The sequence below is a fragment of the Pelodiscus sinensis genome, chromosome 4 (genome assembly GCF_052426305.1).
Source record: "Pelodiscus sinensis isolate ZL-2025 chromosome 4, ASM5242630v1, whole genome shotgun sequence".
In the NCBI taxonomy this organism is placed as follows: Eukaryota; Metazoa; Chordata; order Testudines; family Trionychidae; genus Pelodiscus; species Pelodiscus sinensis.
The window spans coordinates 38,337,749-38,351,559 of NC_143055.1; the positions used below are offsets into that span (position 1 = coordinate 38,337,749).

Here is a 13,811-nt window from a genome sequence, read left to right on the forward strand (position 1 = left end):
ACTCTGGCAACTTTAAACTAGTTTTTACACCCTAAAAATATTTGATAGGGTCTTATGACATAGGGTTTATTTATAGTCTAAGCGGTCTTGGTATCTCTCCACACAATCACTAACTCCACATTAACTTTCCATCTTCCTCCCCCACAAGGGCTCTAATAAATCTGTACCAGGAGGGTGAAACATGGCAGGGCAGTGGTTCTGGTATGAAAGGCTTAGCGTGAGCATTATTTGCAATTGTTGGACTGGCTATGCGATTCTCTCATTGGAAAGAATCAGTCACTCAGTTAATTCTGAGATATTGAGGTGCAGATGGTCTTCCAAGCATTTCACTGGGCCTCGGGAGCAGAGTGGGCAATCCTAGGCATAGTGACCCAGCTGGCCACAGATGAGACAATTATTTTTCCACATTCATTTTGTGTCTCTGTTCATTCTGTGGAGTGAGTCTTTCAGTCCAATCCCTATCTTCTGATCCCATTCCATTATATCAAACCCAGGCCCACTATCAATGTAATCATCTGCCAGTTTCCCACCTGTGGGACATAGAACAATTCTATAAACTAACTCCATTACTTGGTAGACCTCATTGACTATGGAAACACTCCAACCAGTTCCCCATTTTCTTTTATTTCTTCTAATTTGTAGTCATGCCTCAGCAAATGTCTTTCCAAACCTTTTACAAGTCGTGAGGGGACCTCCCTTGGTCCTATCTGCTTGATAGATTTAAAAAAAAAGATGTGATTCTATTTAAATACTGCTTTTTAATGCCAATAGCTCGATTGGTCTCTGGAAAACTAAATTTGAATTAGTATATGCAACTCTTCCTTTGGGATAGTACTTTTATTAATGTTTTTACCACCTGAGTCATTTGCCTTAATCATTTCCCAACCCTCTCCCTCATCATCACCATGCTTTTTAGTTCCTGGAGGAAATAAAAGTAACATCTCTCCATGGAACTGCAAAGAATTCCTTGCCTGCAATGAGTCCCAAGCTTAATACAATAAGGTCTTGAAATTTTTTGTGGGCAATTGCTGAATCAGTTACACTTGTAACTAGGTTTAATGTGCCTTCAGCTTAAGCGAAAGGCCCACAATATATCTTTTCTTCTCTCTTTTGGGAGAGAATCAGATCTTTTCCTGATCTTGCAAACCACAAGAAACCAGTGACTTGGGCGAGAAGAATCCCTGCCTGAGAACACCACTAACGTGAAAAGATGGAAGAGTAGGCAGCTAGCACCTTAGGAAGTGAGTTGGTGTAATCCACACACCTATGGAGTGTGGTTCACTGTCCCACTAGACCACTTAGACTGGGAGATAAGAACAAGGGAGATCTACAGCCTAAGCTGAGTGGTAGCTGGCTTTATAGCTCAAGCTGCAGAGATTCCTACACTAAGCTATAGAGGTCCCAGGTTCTGTTCTGCCTGCCAGTAGTTGCATTGACCCTTCCAGGTTATGTTGTTTGGGGACTGATAGGCAAGGACAGGCTTCAAAGGGTCTGAAATATAAGCCTGTGTATCACAGGCCTGGTGTGAGGCCTTACGCCTGGGAGAAAAAAGTCAAAACTTGGCTAATATAAAGCAGATTGGATCTGTGAGCAAGAAATCCTGCTCATAGAATCTCTTACGAACAAGGCTAATATTCCAGAAACACATACCTAAGAGATAGTAGGTACAAATCATATAAATAAATTCCAGTGTAGAACCAGAACACCCTGATACCAGCACATGCCTCATGCATAACAACAACATGACAATGTTCAGGGTAGTGTTAAGATAATAGCACAATGGATAGTGATATTCTGATCAGACTAACATGTGCAAAGTAATGAGTGGCACCTTGACACTTCAGGAGTGATGTGTAATTTGTTTGTATCTTTGTATAAAGATGCATCTCACAGGGCTGTCCTTGTCCAGCCTAGGGACCAGTGGCCACTGACATAGCCAGTCCATTACAACAGGCAAACGTGTTAGTGGTCTGATAGAATTTGCAGTATTCTGGGACCATTTCACTGACAACAAACCTGGCCCGGTGCTTTCAGCCCTTATCTGATTTTGTGGTTACTGGGGAGTCTCTTGGAGTCTGCTGTGCTGTCTGTCTGTGCAGAGCAGGGAAGCGCACAGGGGGATCACATAAACATAGCTGAATGGTTATCAACATTTGACAGAGCAAGATACATGTCAGGACAACACACCAGTGACATCTGATGATAGTGACCTTCCCTTAGAGGTTTGAATTCATATTTTCAAATCTCTAAATGAATATTAAGGAGTTAGCTTGGTGCCAATCCCTTGCAATCAAAGCTGTAGAGCTTATTAATTACACTGAAGCATTCAAGGTTTGTACAGCTCTGCTCTCTTCTTATACCACAAATCTTTCAGCATGTCATCTGAACACAGGAAACCCACAATGGAAAGTGTTTATAAAACTGCAGCTAAGTGCACAGCTGCTTGCCAAGGGCAGGCTGGAGTCATCTAATATGTTCACTAAGGTCTATAACAACAATGGATGGTTACCTCGAACATGAGGCTGAATCTTCATAGACTGTTTGCAGAATCACTCTACCCACAGAGATTCTTTCTTTGTAGGCAGATGCATGGGATGGGCAGTAGACTCACCCACATGACTACTTATGCTGGGTTCTAACATAAGGACTTGGCCTTTCATTCTCTTAGAATGAAATGGAATCCTAACATAAAAGGAAATGTCAGAAATGTCAAGGTACTCATATTTGAAAACTATTTCCTTTTCATACATTGATGTAGCAAATAAGCTTGACAAGGCTATTCTAATTCCAGTTTTAATTCCTATTTATTTAGTCTTAACTACGCACATAACCCTTTTGTCAGTTACCAACAGCAGTAAGAAGGGTCAGGACTTGGAATGTTTAGGAAATTCTAGTAATTCAAATAAAATACTGGGTTTGAGCCCCATCTAATTTATTATTTACCCCCAAGTTTTAGAAATTAAAAATCTTAAACACTTTTAGTCATACCTTTATATCAGGGATGAGGAACCTAAGGCAGGGGCTGGATGCATCCCTCTGGCTTTCTTGGATCTGGCCTCTGAGGCTCAGGGCTCCCCCCAGCACTGTAGAGAACACGCTGACACTCCTTCACGCTGGCAGACCTTTTACAACTTCTCTTGAAGCTGGAGCATACAAAATCAACTAGCCTAGGTTCAAACGAGGCTTAGGTGTGCAAGGGAGGAGTGTCCTTCTTCTCAGTCAGGAGCCTTGACAGTGAGGATTTGTATTTTGGATTTTTGCTTCTCACTTGTGTGAGGCCCCAGACTGATTTTTCTGTGGTACAGCAGCCCCTGATCCAAAAAAAGTTTCCCTAACCCTGCTTTATAGGTATTTCTTCCCTATTCACAAACCACTAGGGTGTCCTTAGGCGATATGAAACACAAATGTTTTTTATGTGGGAAACAAGATGAACAGCTATTTACATCAACTCAGAGGGGTAGCAGTGTTAGTCTGCAATTTTAAAAATTAGTAGATCTGTGGCACCTTAGAGATCAACAATAATATATAGTATCATGAGCTACTTCTTCAGATGAGCTAGAATTTAAATAAAACAATTTTTACATAGCAGAACCAGGATGTGGGTGTGGCCTTCCCCATGATCTCATTTGCTATATATTTTCAATTTTTTTGGGTTCTAAGACTCATATTTATAACACTGTCCACATCTACTTATAAAATCATAGGAATGTAGCATTGGAAGGAACCTTGACAGGTCTTTTAGTCTAGTCCTCTCAGGCAGTACCAAGTATTATCTAGATCATCCTAGACTGGTGTTTATTTAACCTGTTCTTAAAAACCTCCAGTGATGGAGATTCCACAGCCTCCTTAAATAATTTTTTCCAGTACTTAACCACCTGACTCATAAACCCAATGTTATTCAGTGGTGACCTGTTGTCCTAGGGAGGTGGCACTGCTCTTTTCTAGCCCAATGAAATCCCCATCACAGTATGCTGCTGAAAGCTGATGCTGCCAGGTAAGATCCTAATCAAACCCCAGTTTGATAAAATCAGCTCTATAAAGTCTGCCATTGCTGGGTTTAGTGTTACAAAGTTACCTCCCTGCTACAGCAAGGTCATGATTCTGTAAAATCAGCATGATCAGAACTCTAAAAGGAAGCCTACTGTAAGATCTTCAGACAGTGCGCTGCTTCTTTCATATATATGTTTGACTTTTGAATCTAAACCTGCCAGGCATCAGCTAAGTGTAATCTGCTCCCTTTAAAGCAGTGGTTCTTAAATTATGGGTCAGAAGCTCAAAGTGGGTCATGACCCAATATTAATGATGTTGCTAGGGCTGGTATGAAACTTGCTGAGGCCTGGGACTAACGCTGAAGCCAAGGGCTTTCGCAGGACTCAGGTAACAGGCTGCTCTCACAGGCTAAAGACCTTGAGCCCTGGGATGGTGGAGCTTAGGCAGTCTCGGGCTGCAGTCCCATCGTCTGGTGTCATGTCATCATTTTTGTTCTCAGAAGGGGGGTCATGGTGTAATGAAATCTGAGAACCTCTGTTGTAAGGTGTACCTTTTGTAATTTACAATTTCATACGTATTGTCCATGAACTTTTTGAGATCCGTTCCCCAAATAGCACAAACTCTGAAAACAAACAACCCCCCCCCCCCTCCACATGCAGCATGAAACCACTGCAAGGTAAAACTACAGTTTATGCAAATTAAACCTCACAGTTGGCATGCTTTCTCCTTTTGCATATAGTGCATTCGAATGCAGTGAAAAATTATCATGAAATGCTGATTAGTAAATTTGACATGAGCATAAAGAAATAGGAAGGTGGCAACAGGTAAGAAATGTGGCAAACTATTGCTTGGAATATATGGTGCTGGCTGTACTGTATCATTAAGTTGATTAGCTTCCCAGACTAGAAATCAGAAAGAGGGATACTGCAGAAGCCTGCAAAGGCAATTGGGGAACTTCATCATTGAATAATGAAGATCCCTCTCAAAGACCTTGGATCTACAGTGATTATTGAACACAACAACATGGAAGGCAAATAATTTCATTCAATTTCACTCAATGACCAATAGAACATAAATAGATTCATGTCCTTGGGAATAGCTACAACATGTGGAAGCTTGTTCTGACAAAGCATCTATATTAAGTTACAAAAGAATTACTTCAATCTATCCCATTACACAACAGGTCCAGAAGAAAATACACTGAAAAGAATACATTGCTAATTAGTTCTGTTGGATACTGTGGAACAAACACTGCTGTGCATGCTGATTTATAAGCCCTCTCATGGTATTTGCCTTTTATATGTGTGAAAAACACCTTGCAGAAATATTCTCATTGTGAATAATATCTTGGGAAGTAGATAAAAGCTATCCAAGAGGGTACAGCTACATTCAGGGAAGCAGTATAAGTGGACCAGTCAAAAGGACACAGATAATCATTAGCAAATCATTCCCTGAAGCAATGTATAGTACACAGTCTACAAGATTCATAGCTTGAACACAGCAAGTATTCATTTTTGTTCTAGGAGACAGGTTGCCAAGAAGTTTGACACTATGCATTGAAGTCATCCATAAATACCATAATAGCTCTTTCACGAGCTGAAAGATACTACAAACTTTCCAACTGAAGGTAACCATGATGAATCCATTGACAGTATGACATTCACTCCAGCAGCCACCAGGAGTATTAGATGGATAGATGAGTCAGACAGATTTCTTCAGGTGACAACAGGAAAAGTATGCAGTCATAATCACTATTTTGGAACAGATATCCTAATTTGACACCGATGCAGAGAGGTTTCCATGCTGCTTTGTAAAAATGGACTTTGTTGTCACATTGGTGCCTCTGTGTGTAAAACATCCTGTCACACTCAAAACCTCTATTGCTGACTGTTGACGGGACTTCACTTATTTGCAAGACATTTTTTAAACAGAAGAAACAATGCAGAAACCACATTTTCAACTCCATCCAAAAGTGAAGTGTCAAATTCAATGTGTGTTGAGCAGCCAGTTTTGCAAGCCTGGAGAAGACAAACCAGCCAGAAGAAACATTAGTTCTTCTGATCCTCACTACTAGCAAAGAATATTTGCTCACATGCTATTTACAGTTTTTTTAGACTGTGCTACTACTCAGTGTGAGGAGCAATCTCACCATGCAGTTTGGGGTGAAGGCAAAGACCGACAGTCCTTATTTAAGTAAAGTCTTCTTATGATGTCAGAAATGTGTTTATAAAATGAGCCTCTTGTTACTACACATAAAAGCTTCCCTAACACATTTAGCTTCTGAGTCATATCTGCTTAGTTTACTAAGGAGGAAAAAAAGTTTAATTTTTGCCATCTTGGCAGAGCCAACATGCAGTAGAAAAGCACAGTAACTTCACAGTAGCTATATCCCATTCATCCTTAATCCTTGGCAACTGGTAGTCAGATTCTCCTTTGAGAATCTTAATGCCTGTTGATTTTTAGGTATTTGGATAGAGGCCAATGATCAGGATTTAGAGAACAATGAAAGAAATAAAATTTAAAAAATCACATAGAGCAATACAAGTGGAGGTTGAGCATTATAAACTGAATTCTGTAAATATTCTTTCATAGCTTCAAATGAATTCATGTTGACAGTGTTTGCATCTCTTTAGTGTTCACTTTCCCCAAACATGCTAGCAAATGAGTTTAGGGGCAGTGATAGTCACTGAAGCAGTGAATTTTAAATGAATATTTCAGGGTAGTCATGGAAAGCAAATTCTGAATTTGTGATCACAGTAATTACACCACAAACCTCAACCTAATATACTTAGTGAGGCAGAAACGAACACATACAATGGCACTCATATGTTCAGTCAGAGCTTGAATTTTGAATACTAACTATACAAGAATAGCTGTTAAAGCATTGTTCCTTTCAAATCTGAAGGGCCCAAGTCTGCAATTGTATTAGTAGAAACCCATTGAAAGAAATAGGGCTATCTGTAAACACTGGAGTCTGCATGTGTGCTCTTGGCCTTGTCTGTGCTCAGACACTAAGCGGACCTAGGAGTGTCTAGTATTTGGACTGAAGATATCTGAGCAACTTAGGTGACATGGGAGTCCGCAGCCACATGTTCAGAGTCTGGATTGGGGCATACCTGCTGAATTGTTTAGAATGATCAATATATGAAAACCATCTGTTTGCTGGGAAGTTGTTACCAGAAAATGAGATGCAATTAAACAACTAGATCACTGTGTCTAAACCATTCATTGAGCTGTCAAATTGAAGAGTTTTCTGATAATATTAAGATCTTCTAAAATAAAATATTGTTTTCACTAGTTACTGAATGAATCTGATATGGAGGATGTTAATTCAGAATGAATGTGAGCATTTCTTCTGACTATAGCCACATATTAAGTTAAATTGATTTCAGAATATTTTTCATGGGAAGATAGAGTCTGGCACATTATAAGTGGACTGTTAATATGGAAATGCAAGGGCCAGGAACAATCTGTCTCTACAGCATGAATAGGTAATTTTTTTCTGCCTGACCTCCTATTGTACAATTGACCTACAATTGATGTTTTTCCTTAACAGAGTGGAATACTATACATCTGGAAGGGAAATGAAAAGAGATAACACTCACTGATATTTTACTAGATTCAGGGGGTAGCTGAGTTAGTCTGTACAGGATAAACTTAAAAAACAATAGTCTGGAAGCACTTTAAAGACTAACAAAATATGCAGATGGTATTATTAGCTTTCGTAGGCAAAGCCCACTTCTTCAGATGACCAGAGTGTTGGATGTCCAGAACAAAAATAAATAAGGGAGAAAGGAGGGATTGTGGTGGAAATAAGGAAAAAATGGGAGGGTGAGGAACAAGGGGTATGTCTACACTAGCTCGTTAGTTCGAGCTAGGTGGGCAAATGAGGGCAACCGGAGTTGCAAATGAAGCCTGGGATTTAAATATCCCAGGCTTTATTTGCATGTTCCCGGGCGCCGCCATTTTTAAATCTCCCTTAGTCCGAACTCCATGCCCATGGCTACACGTGGCACGGAGTAGGTAGTTCGAATTAGAGTTCCTAATTCGAACTACCGTTACTCCTCGTTCCTCATTCCATGAGGAGTAATGGTAGTTCAAATTAGGATCTCTAATTCGAACTACCTACTCCGTGCTGCATGTAGCCGTGGGCATGGAGTTCGGACTAAGGGAGATTTAAAAATGGCGGCGCCCGGGAACATGCAAATGAAGCCCGGGATATTTAAGTCGCAGGTTTGATTGGCAACTCCGGTTGCCCTCATTTGCCTACTTAGCTCGAACTAACAAGCTAGTATAGACATACCCAAGAAGAGGTAGTGGGTATAAAAATATCAAGGGGAAAGCCAAGCTGGAATATAACAGGAAAAACTAATAGTATATAACTCTCTAAAGACTGGATAATTTCCTGAGAAACATAAAGGAATTTTCATTTAAAGGGGCAACAGACCAAGGCAAAGTCTGCTGCGCTGGCTTCAGTGTAGTTGTGTCCAAATAGAATTTGGCCTGTAGAAGTTCTGAAGAAACAATGATGACCATAAAGGGAGATTTGATAGCAAATGGAGAAGATTTTCAAGGGCCCAGATTCCCATTGACAAGAGTCCAACAGTCATTTACATACCTGACAATCTCTCCTAGTGATATATTAAAGAACCTTGGAAAAAACCTGTGGATGAAGTTAGCACAAGTGAATTTACTGAGATCCTTCCAGTTTCAAATGACAATGCAGTAAGGAGAAGACTTATACATGTGCCAAATGGTATAAAGAAAAAGGTCTTAATTCTTAACATAATACAATGTTTCCAACTATCATCTTCTGCTTTCAAATTGCATATACTTTTTTCCTTACTGACCTAAAAGCTGAAATCAAGACACTTCATAAGAATTTCAGATTTCATTTTTTTTAATATTAGTATCTAACCTTAGGGAACAAAGCTTGAAAACAAGAAGCAAGTCCATTCTAATGGTTCAGAAAACAGAATCCAAATAAAAAGAACCTAACTTTTATTGGTTCTTTTAAAAAAATAAAGGAGCTTCCTGCAAGCTCCTCATAGTCCCTAGCTAAAACTGAACCCCAACACATTAGCACACACTGGGGGGCCTGCTCACATTTTGAATCTTGGTTGAACATTTACTTACTCTTTATTTGTACTATTTATATGAATTTTTAATATTTATATAAATTGTTTATTTGGAGAAATTACTGCTCTATATAAACAAAGAGAGCCAGTAAAATTCTGTCCCTGGATTCTCACACTTTCTTTATGGGAAGTGCAGCATCTGGTCAGTTATAATATGGGTCCATGCTATGGAAAAGGCTGTGAGTCTCTAAAAAGAATAATAATCTAGTTTCCTTTTTACTGAAAACATTAAATTGAAGGGAATGGTGGTGGTGAGAGGAGAAGTATTAAAAAAAATGAGGAGTCCTTGCTAAATGGAAAAAATAGTACATAAACAAGATGAGCAATTGATCTCTGTACATGAAGAAGGATAGAATTTGTACTTTGTGCTCTGGAAAGCATCTGGGAGAGGAACTATGATACCACATGGAAGCGAATGACTCCAGGGGCCAGGGTTTTCTGGGTAGATGGGTAGAACCAGGTTCTCAGCTGGCTTTTAAATATTTTGCATCAGGGCTGTGGTGGCCAACCCAGGGCCATCCTGCTCGGCTCCAGCAAGATTAAAACTCTTTTGGCATTTTGCCTGGCACCTGAAAAGCAGTTTCCCCCAGCAAGGGGAAGATTTTACTTCATATTAATTTGGAGCTCTTGGAAATGAAGTGACATTCTGACTTTTAAAACATAAAGAGTATAACCAAAATAAGATAAATAAATAATAGCAAAACTCCAGCAAGAAATATTCTATATAACAATGTTTCGCAGTAGGCCTTGTATATTTTATATGTCAGTAGGTTTCCTTATTTAGGTTTTCAATGAACAATTCTATCTTTCTGGTCTGATTTGAATAAGTATGGTTTCATTTAAATTTCTTTTTTTTTTCCTGCAGGTCAGTATGCTATCAGAGTCCACAGGATAAAAGCTTTGCTATTCAATAGAAATATCATCTAAGAAATTGAAATTTACTCCTGAGGCACATGTTAGCTGAGCAAAAGGTGGAGAGATAACAGACTGTTTTACAAAAAGGAGGAGAATATGCTAATTTCATGTTTCCTATTCATAGCTCTCTTTGTTCAAAAGTTGACACATTTAATTAAAAAGATCTTCATGTTTGGAGGAAGAAGGTATTTCACTAATGAGAACTCACAAGAGAATCCTAAGGATGTGGTTGATGATCTGGTGCCCTGGAATTTAAAGTTGTTCCAGATGGCATTGAAAAAGGAATGAAAATCGAACAAAGCAATGAAAGTTGAAGTGAGGATGCCTTTGCTGATGGAACAAAAAAAAGCAATAAGAAATATGGCCCAGGAGGAAGGTGAGAGGAAGGCTATGTTTACACTGCAGTTATTTTTCGGAAAAAGGTACACAATTTGCAAACCACAATTTGCATACCTTTTACCGATTCTTTTTTTGGAAAAGACTTTTCCAACATTTGGCCCATCTATATGGGGCCAAATGTGTGAAAAACCTCCTCTTTCAGAAGAGCCCTTATTCTTTATAAAATGAGGAATATAGGGATTTCGAAAGAGTATACCCATTTTTTCGGAAACTGATCCGAAAAAATGGACGCGTACCCTGGACACGTCAGAGTTTTTCCAGGATACACTACAAAACTCTGTAGTGTAGACATAGCCAAAATGTAAAGGTCATCAAGGCAAGGTAAAGAAGCTGAGTATGATAGGCAGCTATAAGTCAGTAGGAATTCTAGCGTCGATAACATGGTCTGATTGACAGACAAAGGAAGATATCTATAATGGTTGCATTTTTGGACATCTGGAGAAAAGAGAGAAAAGAATCAGAGAAGCAGTGAGAGGGGATAGTTGCCATATTCAATACAGCAAATAGCTAGGGTTCAGAGAAAAGTTGAGTACATTGGGGACAGAAAGTAGGGTCAGATTTTCCATATGGTATTGAGGAAGAATTGATAGGATTTGGAGATTTCCTCCTGGATAGGAGGAAAAGTCTCTGATACATTTCTAGGATTTTATTTTTCCTCCTGTGTTGTAGTACATATAAAAGAGAAAAGCCTATTTCTGACAAGAAAGCTGTTTTATTGCTTTTGTTTAAAACAAATTTCTCCAATATGCCCAATTATTTAAAAGTTTGGAAATGAATTCTCAACTATTACGCCACTTTCTCACCCATCAATAGTTGGATCTAGTATTGAGCACAAGCTGAGCAGCTTTAGATTCATATCTCATAAATTTAAAGCCCTTCTCTAATTTTAAAGCCTCTCTGAATAATTCAACCTTGAAGTGAGATGTAGGATGTAAAATTTCAGGAGAATATGTTTTTTGAAAGGAAGTTTGGTGTATATGCCAGATATAGAGAAAGAGAGGGAGCAAGCACACAAACAACCTTATCTGTTACATATTATATCAATTGACTCAGTGGTGCATTGACAATTTACAACAGCTAAAGATCTTCCCTAAGGTGTCTAGAGTGCTCAGTCATACATGGCTTCATGACTAACCCTTTTGTAAATCCATGTCAAAACCCTACTAATTTCAATGGGAGTGAAAGCAAACGCTATACAGGCAGTCCCCGAGTTACGCGGATCCGACTTACGTCGGATCCGCAGTTACGAATGGGGCCGTCTCCCTGGTCTCCAGCAGACCAGGGAGAGGAAGCAAAGTGGCGGAGCATGCGGGCAGCGGACAGCCCAGACGTGTCTGGCCTGTCCGCTGCCCGCGTGTTCTGCCGCTTTGCTCCCCGTCCCCCTGGTCTGCAGACCAGGGAGACGGGGAGCAAAGCAGAGCAAAGCAGAGCAAAGCTGGTCAGTTTCAGCAGTGGCTGAATCAGGACGCCTGGGGCAGAGCAGCTTGGGTGCTGCTGGGTTGGTCCAGTAGTGCTGAGGAGCGGCGGCACTACTGAACCAACCCAGCAGCACCCCAGCTGCTCTGCCCCAGGCGTCCCCAAGTCAGCCGCTGCTGAAACTGACCAGTGGCTGACTACAGGAAGATCCTGCCCCAGGCTTCCTGGAATCAGCTGCTGATCAGTTTCAGCAGCAGATTGACTTGGGGATGCCTGGGGTTCTTAAGTTGAATCTGTATGTAAGTCAGAACTGGCGTCCAGATTCAGCCGCTGTTGAAACTGATCAGTTTCAGCAGCGGCTGAATCTGGACGCCAGTTCCGACTTACATACAGATTCAACTTAAGAACAAACCTACAGTCCCTATCTTGTACATAACCCCGGGACTGCCTGTATTTGCTTTTAAATGTCACAAACCTGACAGCAGGGGATATATGTTATAAATACATGATTCAGATGGTTTTGAGAGAAATTGTTAGATTAGAATTGTTCCATTTAAAATTTGGACAATGCATGTAGAATTGCAAACAGAACAGAAAGAACAAAGCTTCACAAGTACTGTATTTCACTCAGACTTCAACTAATTTATAAGTGTTTTAACAGTTCCATTATTCTCTCAGTGTGGCCAGCCTTATAAAAGTGTTTGATTTTAGTGAACATGAGAATGCTGTAAAAAAAACAGTTATAATAAGTGGTCTACTTTACACTAAATCAAAAGGTCACAAGGGTCTTCTGTTACTAAACAAACCTCATTGATGTCGTTCATTAATACAATTAGACAAAGTGCACTCTCCAATTTCAGATATCTATTTACTCTAAGGCACTTTATGCCTTACTTAATCAAATTTAACTTGGGAGTTTTTTTCCAGCTACCATAATCAACATGTAAATTAAATTGTGAGGGTATTTAAAAAAAAAGACAATTATTTTATCGGTTAAATTTTCTGTATGATCTAACACAAGCAATGTTTAATTAAAAAGGAGAAATTATATATATATATATATATAAATATATATATATATATATAAAAAATCATTTTTCTCTTTTTCTGGGTGCTACTTTCATTACATTTCTATGGCTACCCAGAAAATTGTTTTTTTATATTACAAAAGAGGGCTTATATTTATTATGGGATGTCTGCTTTTTAACAGGAAAGATGGTTTGATGCAGATCATTTAGTGCTGCTAATGATTTGCATTATATGCTTCATTAATTGTATGTGCTATGTAGCTTACGCTTAAGTGTATACAATTACGTCAAGCTCATTTATTTAGCAATATGCACTGGCATACTGAAGAGCTGTTATTTGTCTAATCTAAAATCTGCAAACCATTTAGTACACTGTTTAACTCTGGATTAATACAGAACACCAACAGCTACTATATAGGAGATTAAAGCAGGAAAAATGAGAACTCATATGGTATTTCATCAAGGAAGTTCATGTACAGTTCATTTGGAGTTTAGCCCATGAACTGTTGAAGGGTAGTGATGAACACAAGATATGAACTATTGATCCAGCAGACACACAGTCCCTACAGGATAGTTGTGAGCAACTTCATTTACAAATATTAAATGATGCCCCTTGCAGCCCTTTGGCCATATAATATATATTCCAAAATATGGATATTTTTAAAGGCTATTTTCTGCCTTAGAGTCATAACTTTGTGGTTTCATAACAGAGTCTGCCATGGACTCACTATGCAAACTTGGGCAACTTATTGAGATTGTTTTTGTCTACATCTCTATTATGGCTATAGTAGTAATGATTTAATATTACAGCTCTGAGATTAAATTCATATTTCAGGAAAAAAATGGTCTGAGATCTTCAGAAGAAAGATACAATATCCAGTTAGTGCAATATGTATTGTTCATATCAAGTTTCAGAATTATAAAA

The 13,811-nt window shown here is 39.2% G+C and overlaps 1 long non-coding RNA gene across 2 annotated transcripts in view; it reads right to left on the reverse strand.

Annotated features, from left to right (window-relative positions):
• Window positions 1-5,020: 5,020 nt before the first annotated feature.
• LOC142829470 (uncharacterized) overlaps window positions 5,021-13,811 on the reverse strand; it is a 112,960-nt gene continuing 104,169 nt past the window's right edge. The window contains exons 3-4 of one of the 2 annotated variants that reach the window (XR_012903890.2): window positions 8,609-8,653; window positions 5,021-6,008 (exon numbers count right to left, since the gene is read on the reverse strand). This is a non-coding gene — a long non-coding RNA (uncharacterized LOC142829470). The remainder of the gene's footprint in view (window positions 6,009-8,608; window positions 8,654-13,811) is intronic. The other variant, XR_012903889.2, reaches the window with a different exon arrangement.